Below are 15,638 nucleotides of genomic sequence, written 5' to 3' on the forward strand. Positions count from 1 at the left end.
AATTTAAATGAAAAAAGCCCTGGATCTTTTTGGAATGGTACTTCTGGATTGTTTTTTTTTTTCATTTCACCTTGGAATGCTGGCAGTTTGCTCATATCACTTCCGCGTTTCTATTTTCACAGGGACGTATTGTGAAATCAATCACAAATAAAATTTTTGTTGAAGATGATGATTTGGGACAAGCCATTAGGTTGGGTTAAAATATTGGTTTATTGTAAATCAAAATTACAATGAAACAAATTCAGAATTGGAAATGGCATGGATTGATATAATAATAGGAAGAAAACTTTGTTCAAAAAAGCCATTGGAACTCCAAAATGCCTAATTTACTACAATAAAGAATTTCAGAAATTATTTCATAGGAACACAGGGAAAAATAATGAAATGTCAACACTCCCTATGAAAATGACATACTGAAATCATCCATCTCTCCCTTAATGCATGATAACAAGGGAGGAAAGATGCACGTTAGGGCACTGGCCTGGAATATAGAACATTTCCATTCAAATTCCCAAATGGACAGAGATTTCTGGTTAGACTGTGGGCTTTTCTGTGTCTCAGTCACCAAAGTGGTGAAATGCAGTAAGAAAGCACCCTGTCTATTCCCTGACACAGTTACTGTGATAATAAGGTGGCATATAAATTCCTTGGATTTAAGCCAGTTCCTTCTAGCCACTCTCACGTGCTCCCAACAGCAAAATGTTTACTGGTAATAATTACGAGCTGAGATTACCAAAGCTGCCTGGGGGATTTGGATGCCCACGGGAACTGGCAGCTCTGAAGATCTCCGCCCGTGGATTTTACTGAGACTCTGATTGATTTCTTCCACCACCCCAACAACACTGCAAGTGCAGGCATGCAGAACAGCAGGAATATTTACAGAGATAACATCTTCATGTCAGCAAGGCAGGGAATCCCGTTGGGCCAGAGGCATTACAAGCAGCAGTAAATAAGAACATCCTGTCCAAAATAAGCCCTCTGTTGCAGTTCTGGTACACACCTTTGAGTAGGGACAATTCCCCAGCACCACTGTGCAGAAAATTTGACATTTGAAAGCACTTGAAGAGTCACACAAATCCAAGAGCCTGCTCACAGGACCTTCCTCTGCACCTATGAAAGTAACTTCTTCCTGCTCCTTTCCAAAAATCAAATCTCAATCAAAATTCTCCACGCAGAAATATCCCTTTCTAAGTTATCACCTTCCTAGTGCAGCATCTTCTCCTCCCCAACAACAGAATTGTTGATGTTGCTTTTGTAGCTGGTAAATAAATCAGCTGCTGTCAGGTCAGATAAGATTTTCTATCAGGTGGAGGTACAGAATTTTCTAATGAGGAGCAGCAGTGTGGGAGAGGAAAGGACTCAGAGCACTCTTATTTGCTATATTTCTATTTATTTGCTATTTTCTATTGAATTTCCTAGAATAAAGGTTTCCCTTAGGAATGTGGGAAAGATGCCCAGAGGTCAGGTGGAGGAAGTATTGCTGTGCCTTGGGTTTTATTCTGACCCTTTAGTCCTCCTTGCCTAAACTGAGTGCCTACAGACAGAGCACAATTCCTCCCAGCAGCAGTGAAGGGAGGTGCTGATGGGGACCAGCAGCACCTTCCCAGCTGAGACAGAGATTTTTTACTTTTCAGGCACATGGAATTTGGCTCAAATCTTCAGCAGGCTTTAGCCACCTCAGGGACAGATTTCCTACCTGTCCTAAAAGAAGTAAGGAAGCCAGTGCCCCTCAGAGAATGAGAGGGCTCCAGGTTTATGAACCAATTTATCTGCAGACAGCTTTCATTGCTGGTCCACCACAGACGCTCCCAGTCAGGATGACCTGGGTGCTGCCTCAGGTGTAATTAACCCTGTGCCCTGAGCACGGGCACCACCAGCCTCACCATTCACAAAAGCCTTTGTCAGACACGGGGCTGATGGAGCTTTGTGCTGCTTTGACTCTCATATACTCACCCTCCTTTTGCACTGTGGCTTTCTCAATTTAATGGAGAGGGAAAGGGCTCTCCCACAGTGGAAGGTGTCTATTGATCCAATTTTTCTTTTTCCTGTTCTTTTGCTTTGGAAGTTTCTTGCTCTAGTACTCAAAGCAAACTTTCTCCAGGACAGCAAACAAACAAATAAATCAAGTGCTTTTCAGCCCAGGTAGGAGGGAGAGGGAATAGATTGGAAGGAGTTAGATTGCCCATTCCAGCCCTGTCTCCTTTTCTGCTTCTCTTCCCTCGAAGCCAGGTGCCAGGGAAAGCTCGTGTTCACCATCTCTCCTCTGCTTTTCTTGCAGAACACACAATGGCTACAGAAAAGGGGGAAAAACCCTCCCCTTCCATGTAGGAGCAATTTGTTTACAGTTCCCAGCTTCTCAGAGGGTAGGAGAGGGATGAGATCCACTCTTTGTTCTTTAGTGCTTGGGACATTTGCATAAAAAGAGACTCTTTCTTTTATTAAACATTCATCTCCTCCCACTGCTCAGTCTCATTTTGAAGTTATAATCCTCTGTTAGCTCCGTGTCAATCGCTGCTGGAGGGAGGGCCTGGAGTTGGACTCTGCAGGGCAAGAGTCCGGGTTTGAGCCTCCAAGTGCATGGGGAGCTGCAAGCCTGGATGTTCTCCCTTTTCCTTAGGTGTGTTTGAAGCCTGGGACCAATATCCATATCACTCCTATAGCTCCAGAGCTGAGAAACTGCTGTGGAGGGCAGCACACCTGTCCCTCAGATGGCAGAGCAGTGGGGCGTTCCCATCCCCAACCAGCCACCTGAACAGCTCCACACAATCACAGAGTCGGCTGAGGTGGAAGAAACCCACAAGGATCATCGAGCCCAACTCCTGGCCCTGCACAGAACCATCCCCAAGAGTGACACCATGTGCCTGGGATTGTTGTCCAAACACTCTGGCGGCCTTGGGGCTGTGACTATTCCCTGGGGACCCTGTTCCAGTGCCCCAACCCTCCCTGGGTGAAGAACTTCTTTCCAGCATCCACCTAAACCTCCCCTGACACGGCCCTAGCCATTCCCTCGAGTCCTGTCACTGTCACCACAGAGATGAGATCAGTGTCTGCCCCTCCTCTTCCCCTCACAAGGAGGTTGTAGACTGTGGAGTGTCTCCTCAGTCTCCTCCTGTCCAGCTGAACAGACCAAGTGCCCTCACCTGCTCCTCATACACCTTCCCCCAAGGCCCTTCACCATCCTAATGGACCCAAAGCACATCGGACACACAACTCAGGACACTCAGGAGAGAGGAGCAGCTCCTCTGAAATCAGTGACGTGAAGTCAGTGAGAGACACAAACCAGACCCCCTGCGTGCTGATAGAAGCAGCAGAAATTCCTAAATTATGTTTTTTAAAGCCCAGCAAATATTTTGTCTGTATTTCATTTCACACAGGAGCACTGAATAAACCTGATTTTCAATACAGAGCAGAAACAGCCTCAGTCGTGCTACAAGGAGATGAAATGGCTTTGTTGTTGTACCCAGGATTCCTTTGTTCCAGTAAGGAAGGAACAGCAAGCTTAATTAAATGCATTAGTAATCACAAGGTAGTTAAATATCAATTGGCCATTAAAACACAGAGTGCAACAAAAGCCTAAATAATTTCTGAATTATAAACATAAATGTATGCATCAGAATAAGTAAAGGTATTTATAATAGGTATTTACTGCCAAAAGGTAGCAATTTTCTTCTGGGAAATTGCCCCCACTTCATATTTTTCTGGGTTTTTCCTTTTCATTAGGATTTCTATAGACTTTGGCCAAAACAATTTTCAAAGTCCTAGTTTTGAATTATTATTATTATTGCTATTATGCTCTGTCTCATACATCTTATTTCTGAAAACAATCTCTGTTAAAATAGCATTTGTTTTGCTCAAAATGTTGCAGCATATTTCACCAGAATCTAATTCTGACAATTCAGACATTTTTAAATCCACCAAAAAAAACCCAAAAAAAAAAAAAAAAACAAACAAAAAAAAAAACCAAACAAAACCAAAACAAACAAAAAAACCCCACAAATATGTTGGCATTTTAGGTGATTTTTAGAACAAAGGAAAAAAAAATTGCTGGTCTGGTATTGACCTCTTCTAGCTATCTGCAAGCAAGCACGAGGAAAATGCCAGTACACACATTGTCCCAAAATGCCCCTTTATTCACGTGTCCAACTTTGTAGAGGACACTTTTCCTCATAAAAGGAGTTATCTGTCTGGTCTGAGTGTCCCCAGGTAACCCCAGAGAGAGCTCTCCATCCTTGGGGTGGATTTGAACAAGATGGAGTTGGAGCAGAGGTTTAGTAGCACCTGTCCATGAAGAAATCCCATTCATCCCCTTTCATTTTTGTGCTTTAGGTTACTTATTGTCTTTTACTGCTTTTTGGTGAATTTGTCATTTGTGAGGATTTATTCCCATTTTCAAGCAGAGTATAAATAACACCTTATCAGAAGGGGTTAATAAGGCAAAAGAATACTTAAAAGACTTGATAAAAGCTACACAAGTCATGATTTCTGATCCATTATCAGCTGATCTAACCACTCATGTTCACTGCCTCTGAAATAGCAAACAAACCATGAAATTAAAAATCCCCTGTGCCCTACCTTTAGTACGCTGAAGAAATCAAAGGATCCCAACAGGGTCTTAATTCCTTACTGATAAAGGAAAATTGCTTTTATTCAAAAATTCTTTTTGAAGGAAAAAAAATACTGTATTTGGAATGAGAAAGAAAAAAAAAAGCATAGATGTTGTGATTTAGCTAAAAATATACTGGCTCATAAAAGCTTGGCATTGCTCCTTCAAAAGTTAAATATTTTTGTCCCAGGGAGAAAAAAGAAATTTAAAATTTAAGAACATTTTGATCCCAAGGTTAGTTCTAAAGCATTTTGAAATTTAAGCCATATAATGGCAATAAATGTCCAAGGCTGTAAAGCATCTAAAATGGAAACTTGAAATATGACTAAATTTCCCATCACCTCTTTTTGACTTTGTGGCTTCTCCACTTTCATCAGCCTGCCCAGTTCCGTGTCCAGTCTGGTCCAGTCATGAAGAACACACTTCTACCCTCACACATTGTTGTTGTTTCCCTGCATCTTGCTTCATGCAGGAGACACACATGGTGATGCTTGTAGCCAAACCTGGCTGGATGTAGGGCTGACCTTTACTCATGTGCACTGGACTTGGGCAGGATGCTCAGATAAACAAAAATAGCCTTTTTTACACAGAAATCTCCCCACTGGTATCCTCTTGCATCAAAGGAAATGGAAATTTTTATTTTTAAAAAAAATTAACAAGGTAAATAATCTGAATCCTTTGTGTAAGGTGGCAATCAAAGCAGATCTCCAGCACCCATGTCCCGATGTATGAATGAAATCAGCTTCCTCCTGAATCTGCAAGTGCCTCTGACTGCTCTGTAAGCTCTACCTTCCATGCCCCCTCTGATGACTGACAGGCAGAGTTTCATTTCGCCACACTTTGTCTAACTTCATCTTTCTCACATCTTTGAATGAGGCAGGACTCCTTAATTTCCTGAGTTCTGCTGGTTTCCAGGGCTGCTGCACCACTTTGAGCCTTCATTTCCACGAGTCTGCGTTGTAGGGGCTGGGCTGGACACACCTAAGTGACAGACACCTGGCAAGGACGAGGCTCCAGAAACATCAGATCAAGCTGATTTAATGGGGAGGGAAAGGGAACACCACGAAACTGAGAACATTCAGGCAAGGAGCTCAGAGGCTGGCAGTACAATAAGTAAGGACAAAACAACCAGAATGGTGTGAGTGATGTTTCACAGGTGCCAAGGAAAGAGAATTACCTTGGGATAGTCCCTCCACAGCCCTGCTTTATGTGTGCCTGTAGGATTTAGCATGAACTTTCAGCCGTTCTAAGAGCAGCTTTGGGATCTCCTAGGAAAGTTTCATGATACCAAAGGTCATTGAAAGAACTACTCAGCACATCCACATGCCTCAGGACTGCACAGCAAAACGTCCCGTTGAACTCTGGACAAGGGAAGAAGCCTTACTACAAAATTCAGTGTATTTTTTTGATCATCATGGATATATAAATACCATGTAAATTTGTATACAGACATTGGCATTGTCTATCCCAGTTATAATTCCTCCTTCCAAGTTCAGGAGATCTGTCATGCTGTCCATTTGACAAGTCTGCAGCTTGTTTGTAAACCAGGGTGTGTTTGTGATGTGCTTATGATTGAAAAGCAAAACCATAAATCTCCTGTGCTGACCAGCTGAGCTGAACCCCAAAGCAAGTCAAAATGCACTCTCTCCACAGAGCCCCACAAAGCTAAGGGCAGTATTTACCTGCATAAAAAGAATTAATACTGAAACAAACAAAGAAGTCTGGTTCAGCTATGTAGTGTTGAAATATTAATATTGTTGGCAGAGAGAGTACATGAACCTATTATTTTGCGAACTGTGAAGGCAAACATTGAATAAGTAACGAGAAAATCCAGTTCTTTAACTGGATTTTCTGATGCCTGTAGCCAGACACACTGAGAGTTTATGCCATTTTGCTTCTATAGCTGGAACGGATTTTGTATTAAAACCGCCTAACAGGTTTTTTAAGTATAGGGAAAATGTATTTTAAACCTAGATAATTTCATTTCCAGCTGTGAAGGCATATCTACTGAGCTGATAACTACGTAACATCAATGGGAAGAGATTTGACTGCTGGATCTACAGAGAGTAAATTGTGGCATAATTATTCTGAATTAACTTACAACAGTTATGTCAAGAGAGTTTGACTAGAGACCCTCAAACTAAACTTGTATCAAACAGAGTAGCTCCACATCACTGCCATCACAGACACAGACACTATTTTCCACGTACATTGTCCTGCCTGTACTGCTTGCACATCAAACCTCTCATAAAGGGATCCCTGCAGAGTATCCAAGATATCAGGCATATCTGTCCTTCCATCCCCCTGGTTTTTGATAACTAAATTCCTTTAGAGGAGAGAAAACATCACCTGCAGAAGAAGGAAAAGTAGAAATCTCATTATGCAACCAGTGAAAAAAGTCTCGGTCAATGCAGCAGAGCCCTAACAGCTGCATGGAGCCAAATACTGCTCAGCATCTCAGCAAGTGCGAGTGCAAAATGCATTGGATGAGCCCTTGAATTTAAAAAGAATTAATGAAAGATGAGAACTAACACAACAACGGGCACGGCTTAGCAGGTTATCAGTGATTTGAGCCACATCCTTTAGGTAGGCACTAAAACCCACAAACATCAGACAATAACAGCGATGTTTTCTTTCACGCCCTGTGCTGCAGGCAAAGCACTGGGATTCAATTCCCCCTTCTACCTAATGGTATTTGAACTTACATTTCTAGAGACCTCTCAAGCCACCAGATAAGCCACAATTCCCCAGGGCTCTTGCCTGCCAGTTGCGGTATTTCGGCTGCTCAGAATATGAAGGACTGGAGACACGGGGTGAGAGATGCTCTTTCCCTTGCTGAATATCAAATTGCACATGAAGCACAGCTACTGAAGCAGGAGTTCTGCCTTCATTCACATGCACAAATCCCTGCCTACAACTTCATTGCCAGGGAAATGCTCTGTGAAACAATTAAAGCAGGTTTGAACCCAGTCAGACAGAGGAAAGGATTAAACTTAAGTCACTTGAGACAGAGGGAGGGGGGCCATAACGAAAAACTGCTTTTTAAAGTCATCTCCTACAACCATGAAGATAAATCCTCGAGTAACTACATAATGATCAAAGATGCATTTCATTTTTTCTCCTTTTCTTACAATGACAGTGAATAAAAGAGGACTTTTGTTAAAAGTGGAATGTGGTAAATTCGCATAAACCTGAAGAATACACAGCTGTTTGACCACAAGGATTTGGCATTTGCTACTACAGAACAGAGGAAAGCTCACTGTGTATATACTCACTTCCATACACTTTACTTTCATTGTTTGCTGCTGGCCAGAGACAATCCCCTGCTTGGCTGGACCTGCAGACTGTGTCTGTATGACCATTTGGGTGTTTGCACCTCAGCAGCAAACACGACAGCCTGGGAAATCCCAGGGAACTGATACTCACTCCAGCTGGAAGATGGAGTTCACAGCCCACGATCCTGCCACACGGTGATCAGGTCATTTCTGCTGCTCACCCTTACTCGGGCTGGAAGCCCACAAAGGAATCTGAGCCAGTTTTAAGTCTCAGTAAGCAACACAAAATGGCCATATGCGATTTTGAGAGGTACAAAGAGGATCTGTGGCCGCTGCTATTTGAATGCAGGCCACCTACATCCCTCATTTTCACCATGACAGAGAGGTAAATGGAGTTCCTCCCTTCCTCACACGGGGAAATATAAAGCAGAAGATTACAGTTATTACAACCGCCTCTTGTTTGAAACAAAGTTCAAAGGCTTGTCTTCTTTAATCAATCTTCCAGCAGAATAATAGGGCTGCAAATTCCACTTTCACGGAACTAAAGCACTCGGGCTGAATCAGTTTTTCCCCTCTGTTCCCCCTTCTCAGAGCAGAGCACGAATGAAGGAGCTCAGATGAGGAAGTTAACTGAGCTGCCCATAGAAGCCACACCGCTTTCTCCGAGGAAAGCAAAAAGCAAGAAGGTAATAAAGCATCTTGGCTCCAACACCATGTGCTGGCGAAGCACTCTGGGCAGTCAGATATGATGAATATTCAGCAGTCTCTGGCTATTGTGGTATAGCAAAGTGCCTCTGCCAGGGGAGCCATTTCTGTGGCTGAGGTGAGAAAATAATAGATGTCCACTTGGCAGAGGTAGCCACAGACACGTTAACTCTGAGCCCACAGATGCCTCTGGGTAGCATCCGGCTGGACATTATTAATGAGTCCATTAATGAGCCTGTTTCCACTGCAACAGAATGGGGAGGGAGCTTTTAGCATATGTGTTGCAAGTAATATGCCTTGGAATTAAATATTCAAACAAACAAACCAAAAAAAAAAAAAAAAAAAAAAAAAAAAGGAAAAAAGGGAAGGAATGTTCACAAAAATCAGAATAAGAGGAGAGGCTCACCCAAATATATTGTGATATTGAACAGCATCCACAAACATGCACAGAAACGCCTTTTTTCCCCCACAAAGATCCGGTTACAGACAGCAAAGAGCTTAAAAATGCACAAACAAAAAGATATATTCAGAAGCACTGCTGGAATGAGGGCATCTGAAATGTGTAATTTCTTTCACCATCTTCACAATAGTCCAGACATAATTTAGTCTGGATTTCTTCCAGTCCAGATTCACTAATGATACCATGGACTCTAAATGACCCTTCAAACACCAAGAATAATGGATAGCACTAGACCTAGTCAAAAAGAACACTTTGCAAACTGTGTCAAATTTAAGGGCATATTTTAACAATCTTGGTCATTCGCAGAAGTTTGAAAAAAACACACAAACAAAACAGAAAAACAACAACAACAAAAACAAACACCTCTACAAACTTTAAGAACCAGATTAATTCTTGAGGTTGTCATGATTTAATCCTCCACACTAATGTCAGCCCTATTTTTATTAGGTACACAAGTGCAACCCCCCCACCTCCCCAAAAAAGCACTTAGGTAGCTGTGAATGCCCCAAAGCACACGGTGATGGCTCATACATGAATGGAGACTGAAGAGAATCTGTTTATCAGTCTCTGATGGGCTGCAGTAAGAACTTGATTAGAAAATTACAACTGACACAGCATTTGGCAGAAGTTTCTAGATCAGGGTCCTGTCTCTAGCAGCCAAAGCAGACAAGATATATCTAGTTCTACAGAAAATCAAGATGTTTAGGACTCATCCACCTCCTCCCCCTCTGCAGAATCACATCATCAGGGTAGATTTCCTGTCTTCTCCCTCTGTCCCTTAGGATTCCTTTGCATGGTGACCCCATGGCAGCCTTGCCTGTGCCACTGCAAGACTCCTGGTGCTGGATCACCCTCTCTCATTTCTGGATTCCTGTTCTGACCTACAAAGCCTGTGTTTTTCAGAGGGTGAGAAACACATTTGCTATGTGACATATCCTCTCTGGATGCTTGGCCCAGCCAGTGCAAGAGGAAAAAATTAATGTTGCCTGATAACATCCATCTCTACTGGAGTTCAGCACCCAATTACTCCACAAGTTTGTGAAACCATCTCATATCATGAGGACTTTAGCCTTGCTTGTTTTGCACTGAGTTTTTTTCTTCCTCTCCCTTTCTTTCTGTATAAATCAGCTCTTAACCCCGTTTTCCCTGAAGAAAATATAAGAAAGCACCGAGTCATGCTCTGCTTTCCTAGAGAAAGACGTTTTCTGCATTATTCTCCTGTCAGTTTTCAAGCTTTGCACAGGAGCTGGACCAACATAAACCATTCTTTCATCAGCTCAGGTACATCCCCAGAGGCTGGGCTATTTGTAGATTTAAAGATAGCTATTATCAATAAGAAACTTGTCTCCCTTCCCCCTCACTATACACTCAGAGCATATCTGGATACAGCTCAGTGCTGCAGAGAGACATGACTTCGGAGAGTAAACTGATTAGAAGTAAAAGGAATTTTGTGTTAAATCAGGGATGGAGAGGAGGGAGAGAGAAAGGGTGGAGGCAGCTGTGGGATTCTCCTGGGACCACACAGAGGGATGTCTGAGCTAGTGCTGCACCCAGCCCTGCAGCTGTGCCTCTGCAGAGGGCCAGGTGAGTTCCACTATGCAGCAATCCACCCTGCCAAGCCGCCTGCCCAGCAGCTCCCTGCGGCACAGAGCAGTCTCCAAACACAGAGATGCGTCCACCACCACGCAAAGTGGCTCCCATCAAGTCCTCTTAACGTTAAGTGGCTGAGAGCAAGAGACAGAAAGCTTTGGTTTGCTTTTACGTTTGCTGAGCTACAAGACATCCTGAGAAGGGAAGACTGAACTGCCAGCTCCAGGTGCTGGACTAACACTAGAGTTCAACAATGCCCTATGGAAAGGTACCCATCTCTCCAACCTGGAAGTACCAGGGGTGTGCAAAGAATGACCTGTCCTCCGCCCCAGAACCACCTGGGTAGCACAGAGACTGCTCCAGAGAACCATCCCTGGGCATGACAAATGTCATCATTGACAAGTGCCACGCTGCAGGTGCAGCCTTTCCTGTCCTACACACCAGAGGATTAAAACCAACCAAAGATAATGAAGAGAGTTTCAAGCAAGTGCAAGGGAGCTCTGTGAGGACCCTGGAACACCTATTTGTGCTCTGTTCTTACCATTACCTTGTAGAGCCATGAGAACTCAGATAACGCCTGTACAGTTTTGTCACACAGTCCTACATGCCACAAGGCTCGTGGCCACTTAGGAAGGCACCAAAACACACAGGCTGGCACAGAGCAGCCCTGGCAATGCAGCAGCCAAACTGCTGCAGAATGTCTGACAGCACCAAAGATCCAAGCCAGTTGATTTAAGGCTGACTGTGCTGCAGCAGGAACACACCCAGAGAAACAACAGCACCCAGGAGGACAAGGAAGGGTGAAGGAGCTGTCTCATTTCTGTGCAGGGCTGAGCATCAAATGCAGAATTCACACACTCAAATACTTGAAAAGAGGGCAAAAAGTATAGAATTGCATGTTGTTGATTTTTCCGAGGCTACACATGAACAGCATCTTCCATCAAATGGTGCAGGCTCAAACATAACCTCTCCGTTCTCCAAATGGAAGAGCAAGGAGGAGCACCTGTGGCAAAGTCAGACTTGAACACGTGCAACTGGGACAGAGAAAGAAAGTCAATAATAGAAACCAGTGGTGGCAGGGTGCCAGAGGCAGCACCAAATCTTTTGGGGGGGGACTCTTCTGCAGGGGACAAAAAGGGAACATGCCAGTGAGCAGCTGCCAGGTCAGCACCGTGGTTTAGAGTTTTGAGGGATATTATACACTGCCAAACCATACCAAGAGGAGATATGCAACAGGCTAACAGACCTGGACAAGAGCTCTCTTGCCTCACTCACTGAGACTCTGTTGCTTGTGAAATCAAACGTTTGGATGATGAAGGACAAAACACAGAGCAGACAGCATCACAAATCCTCTATTTGTACTGAGAAGCCATGAATGTGCTTTCAGGCATAGTGGAGCAGGCATGCCTTCAAACAGGAGAGTTCAACAATTCCATGGGGAGTTCCACTAAACCTCTCTTCCATATCCAACCCCTATTCCTCTCCAAAACCCCTTAGAGCCAGAAGCTGAGGAGGAGTCTGCAATGAGGTATACAAGGAAAATTTGTGTAAAAGGCTCACTTCTTACCAGTCCTGCCGAGAGGCCGTATCTACAGAACTTTCAATTCACAGTGAAAGTTCAACTGGCAGAGCAACTTCTTCCAAATTCACTTCCATGGGATAGTGGATGAGAGACCAGGAAGGCAACCTCACTAGGAAGACCAACAAGGTTTATGAGCTGTTTGTTTCCCTGTTGCAGCCATTGCCTGGTTAAAGCAGTGGTTTGGTCAATCACTTTGAAGCTGTGGCTCTCTCTTCAGCAGAATTTTGCACAAATTCCAGCATTTTTCTGCTGAGAAAATCCAGTGCTTCAGTAACGCTGAGGGAGCCCAGGTACATACTAATATCTCTGCTAAGTTGATACCTACTGCCACAGAGTTTCTTTACCTTTATGGAGCTGTCAAAGGCATTTTCCAATTACGAGGCTGGGCCTTGAGAGGCTTGATCCTCCTGAAGAAGTGGAGTAGAAGGCCTGGAAAGATATTTTGTGAAAAGGACAACTTCTGCCAAACTCCACCACATCTCTAGGGTCACCAGCCACTCTCTTAGTGCAGCCCCAGGCCCATGAGGCTCCTCTGAGTGATGTGAGTGATGGAAGGGACTGTGAGGGTGCTGCTGTGGAAGGAATCCAGCTGTGACAGCAACAGGAGCTGTACAAATGGAATACCCAGAGCTAACAGAGTTCTCTTATGGATATTTACGTTAACCATAAGGGACCACAAAACTCTATTGATGGTGTCAAATGAGGTCACAATGCCAGGAACAGCAGCATGAGAACTTTGATCTTTTCTGGTCATGAGTGATTGAATGAGTCTGGCACTTCTCAGGAAGCTGAGCTTTAATGGGTCAGGAGACAACTCTTCATCCAGCTGAAAAGAGATATTCCCTTCCCGCTATGCAGATCAGTGTGACACCTGGACAGAAGTTATTCCTATCCCCTCCAACCACTCCATCAGGGCAACCTAATCTTGTGGGTGGCATTCCTGCCTGTGGCAAGGGGGGGTTGGAACTGGGTGATCCTTAAGGTCCCTTCCAACCCAAACCATTCTATGAAATACCTGAGCAGCCAAGCACTGAGCAGAGCAGAAAAGAGAGAGCTGAGCAGGAGTATGACATTTATCATTTCGGCAATGTAAAAAGGGAAATTGTTCACCATCTCTCACAGCACTCAAAGGGAAATCAAATGGACTAGCAAGTGGCAGCTTCAAAGCAGGCCAGAAGAGAAGCTTCACACAGCACTTCGTTAAGCTATGGAACTGTTTGCCACAGGAGGTTTAGGATGCCAAATACAGGATGCAGAAAGCAGCTGGGCAAGTTCAGGGGAGAAAAGTTCCATCAAGACAAAGGTATTAAGTGTGGTTTAAGCCGCTGCTGAGCTGCAAACTGCTGGAAACCCTTGCCTTGTTCTTCCAACTGTCTCACAAGCATCCATTTCTGATACTGTTGGAGACCAGCATTTCATAGCTGGACCTTTTTCTGGCTCAGAACAATTACTGTAGGATCAGCCAAGGAACAGAAAGCACCAGAGCTCTGCAGGGGATTTCAAAACAATCTCAGATCAGCTGAGAGAGCTGGCAGAGCTTTCAAACTGCCCTGCCCATGACTGCTGTGGGACTGAGGCTGTGTGGAGATCCAAATTTGTTGGAAGTAAACTTGCATGGGGTGGTTAGAAAGTTCCACAGAAAGACAGTGTAAGTTGGATTTGAAAGATGAAGAGTACAACTGCACACCGAGGGAGGCGTAGGGGAATGACACCAGATCAAGTTTTTATTATATTTGCTTTAAATACATTTTAGATATACACTGCTATACTCAAGAAGACTTAAACTAAAATGATTATACTCTGATCAATAACTTATATTAAATAAATTAAAAGGTCACTTTTAAAGCCAACTGTGGATCTCCACAGAGATGCTTATTCTTTTTTAATGAAAACATTTTGTATTTGTGCTGTTTCCAAAGTTCAGGCTACATCCTGGCACAGAGAAGCAGCAAATCTCCCTGATGTTTCCTCTCTGCTCAGGGAGTTTGGAAGTGCCAGCCCCTGCAAACACACTGCTCAGCCTCGGAGCTGGCCACCTGCAGCTCAAGCACACATCTCCTGCCACTTGAAAGAAGCACACCAAAAAACCTCTTTCAAAGAAACCCCTCAGGCTGCTGTGTTTGAAGAGGCACAGACAAAAGCTTTTGCAACTAGTGCCTTCAGAGCCTCTCCTGGGCAGGCAAATAAGCGGCAGTGTTCCCTGGGGAACCCTTTTTTTCTCCCTTCTGCACCACACTTCCTGCAAAGGACAACTTTGCTGGCAGCTCAGCCAGGACTCCTCAGCCTGGGCAGATGAAGCTGGAACTCCTGTTCCGTGTGGTGGGAAGTTCTGCCCCTGTCTCTGCTGTTCCACACCAGGGCAGTTACTGCAGGGCACTAAGAACTCAAATCCGACAGAGAAGATCCTCCCTGGACAGCCCTGTGATATCCAACAACAGCAGAGGCTTGGGACCACCTCCACACAAGGCTCTTTTGCACTGAGGATGCCCAGCTCTGACCTCTGCCAGCCTATGAATGGTGCCCAGAGCTGCTGGGTCCATACAATCCAAGGAAGATAAATATGCAGCTTACCAGGTACAACCTAAGTGTCAGCATACAAATGTGTCCAGGCATGCCACCTCTCATCTGTCACACCCAAATCCCTTTAAAGCATCTCCCTCACAGTGTTTCTGGTCTACAGACAGCCTGCAAGCACAGCACAGGCTCTTTAGGTGAGGAAATAGTATTGTGATCTTATTCTCTCCTTGGTGTAAATGTCACATCTCGACTTGGGTAATTACAAATACTTGGCTTTCAACAGGCCACGTTTCCTCTCTCAGCCCTCCTTGTACCACACTCGATCCTGTTTTGGCCCTAATTACAGAGAATAATAAATCCAGCTAGACAGTGCTTTTCTGAAGAGCAATTTGGTCTGACTTCTCCCAGCACTAATGAGTTTGTTAATAGAGGGATTTTCCCTCTCCCTCCTCTCTTCTAATCTCTTTCCTTAAATAGCACCACACACATCGGTAGCAATCCCCTGCCACAGCAGGTGATGCCTCTCCCTGACCCATATTCTCCTCTCCTCCGAGGCAAAGAGAAGCCGAGTATTGCACCTCCCAACCCTTTTCTTCTTTCAAAGGAGGTGGAAAGCAAGCATGATTAATAACTGTTTGTTAACGAGCATCAGGAGGATCACCCAGTTCACAGGCGTGGCAGGCAGAAACGCTGGGCTATTCCAGCCTGCCAGGTCAGAACTAGCTCTGAGGCCTGGAAAGCAGCTGAACGCTGGAGAACCAGTTTGGCTGCTGGCCCAAATGGGAAAATAATCCACAAAAATCTGATCCAAATGCCACTTTTTTTTTTTTTTTTTTTTTTTTTTTTTTTTTTTGTTGTTGTTCACCAAAACAAAACTTCAAAGCTTCTCATTTATCTGTCCAAATG

This window comes from Coloeus monedula (assembly GCF_965178545.1).
Source record: "Coloeus monedula genome assembly, chromosome: 15".
NCBI lineage: Eukaryota > Metazoa > Chordata > Aves > Passeriformes > Corvidae > Coloeus > Coloeus monedula.